Consider the following 2,356-nt stretch of genomic DNA (forward strand, 5'->3'; position numbering starts at 1 on the left):
TCTCTGATCATGTGAAGACCATGCGCCAAGCCACAGGCTATTGGTCCGTGCATGTGATCAATGCATGGGCTGGTGAGGGGATGCTTTTGGTTAAACTGCTGCACCTTCTGAACAGCAGGACTTCTGCTAAGAAGAACGGACAGACCAAAAAAATGGAGTTCTCTGACACGCTTGTGAAACTGCGGTAACGTGAGCCGCAGAGTGCAAAACCGTGGTACCACCAGCCGCTGTCTGACTTCTGTTGCTCCTAAAGTAGTGTTATTATGGTGTTATTATTATTATGATAGGCGTTACCATGGTTTTGCACTTGGCGGCTTGCGTTAACGCAGTCTTGCAATCTGCAACCACACCACTAGATGTTGCCAAATCCTACACACTGTACCTTTAAGTGACATTTTCAATGCAAGACTTCAGTAAGTATTTCATTGGTAGCCTTCCCCATTTGAACAAATATTCAGTAATATTGGTACAGAAAGTGTGACAGGAAATGTGCTTCACACCTTCTGATAATTTATACTTTTACATTCCAGACATCTCTCAGTCTGTCAGAAGTGGCGGTTTGGTGTCAGTTAGTCGTCTGTCTTTGTGAGCAGACAAAGCACCGCAGCAGGAGAGACGTAATGACACGTGCAAGACAGCTGAGAATGAGACTTTCAACACAGATTGGTATGTTCCACCCTGGTAGCAAAACAATGCTCTCAAGGTTAGAGCGGCACTCTAAAAATGAGGCGTGGAGCTGTGAGAGGACAAGATGGCATATAGGTCGACATACTTTCTCCAGTCACATAAGACCACGTTATTATCACCTCACGGAGAGACGGGGCACTCTCGCTGAAGCACCTGACAGCTCTCTTAACCTTTACGTGCTAATACTAAATTCAAGACCTGCAGCGCTGAACTCAGCACCTTGTTATTTACATCACGACTGCTTGTTACAATTCCGAAGCCAGCTTGAAATATCTTGTGCGATTTGAATGAATGAGTAAATTTTTTTTTGTAGCCGTGCTACTAGGGTGGCTCTAGGATGCCAGACTGAAACATCTCAACAACTATTGGATGGATTGCCGTGACATTTTGTACAGAGGGCTATGATTTTGCCGAGTATTAGGGCCACATTGAGGGGAAAAAAATCAGAAATTTCGAGAATATAGTCATAGTATTAGGAAAATAAAGTCATAACTTTACGAGAAAAAAAGTAATTTCCTACTCCACAAAATAGGCAATTTCCCCATCAGGTCTGTGTGGTTCTTTCTTCAGAATAAATGCAGTTTCTTGCACAATCTTTTCAAGGTCCTGATACTGATGATAATGTGGCGCAGATGTGCCAAAAGATGAAGTATTTTGTTATTTGTGAAACCTAAACTAAAGTATAACTTCACAAAATGCTCCACGTTTCTCAGTTTCACACAGACAGTACGCTGCTCTATTTCTCCTCTAAAATAACACGTAAAATCACTACTTTATAATATTATGACTTTATTCTCATAATATTACGACTTTTTTCACGTAAACGTCTGATTTTATTCTCATAATATTATGACTTTTTTTCTTGTAATATTAGGACTTTATTTCTCGAAATCTCAGATTTTTTTTTTTTTTCCTCAAATGTGGCCCTAATACTGTGGATAAAATCTGTAAACATCACACCAACTAAATCTCCATTGCCAGGTTCAGCTGCAAACATTACATTTCCTGACTCCTTTTAGAATAGAAATAACATTTTAAACATATTTACCCACACGGAAAACAACAAACGCCCAGCAGGACCACAGGTCAGGTCACTTCCTGTTTTACTCCAAGGCCTATGGAAAGGAGGCTGGGTCAACGCGTCATATCTTTGGGGTTACAACACATGCGCAGTAAAATCTGGCCTGCACTCGCCGAAATTGAGCCAATCGCAACGCATGACCGCAACTTCAGTTACACTGCACATGTGTTATACCCCATACCCCAAGACCCATGTCCTCCCGTGACCCAGCCTCCTTTCCATAGGCCTTGTTTTACTCTTCACATCCCGTTTACTTCCTCTGGAGCACCACTCAATTTGGGGATACTCCAAAAAGCACAGTGCCAATATGTAAATATCATATTTTCCACCAGGCTACCTTAGCATATTCACTCGCTTAACGAAGATGGTGAACATTGTATTATACCTGCTAAACACCTGTTTACCTCCAACCTTCATCCTCATCAACTCTACTGGTTTCCCCTCCCATGATGCACCTCTCTTTAATCCACTATTTTCAGGAACCCATGGGGGGACAGAGAGGAACAATAAATGCCCCTGCAGACTCCAGCTTGGAGCTCCCAGCTGTCCAACATCACCCTCTCTACTTCCAGTTTCAACCAATCAACA

At 42.2% G+C, this 2,356-nt stretch overlaps 1 long non-coding RNA gene across 1 annotated transcript; it reads left to right on the forward strand.

The window, feature by feature from the left end:
- The first annotated feature begins 362 nt into the window (after positions 1–362).
- On the forward strand, positions 363–2,356 carry LOC119480710. The gene is made up of 3 exons (XR_005204988.1): positions 363–413; positions 531–666; positions 2,248–2,356. It is a non-coding gene; the product is annotated as an uncharacterized LOC119480710 (long non-coding RNA).

Source organism: Sebastes umbrosus, chromosome 21, assembly GCF_015220745.1.
Source record: "Sebastes umbrosus isolate fSebUmb1 chromosome 21, fSebUmb1.pri, whole genome shotgun sequence".
Taxonomy (NCBI): Eukaryota; Metazoa; Chordata; class Actinopteri; order Perciformes; family Sebastidae; genus Sebastes; species Sebastes umbrosus.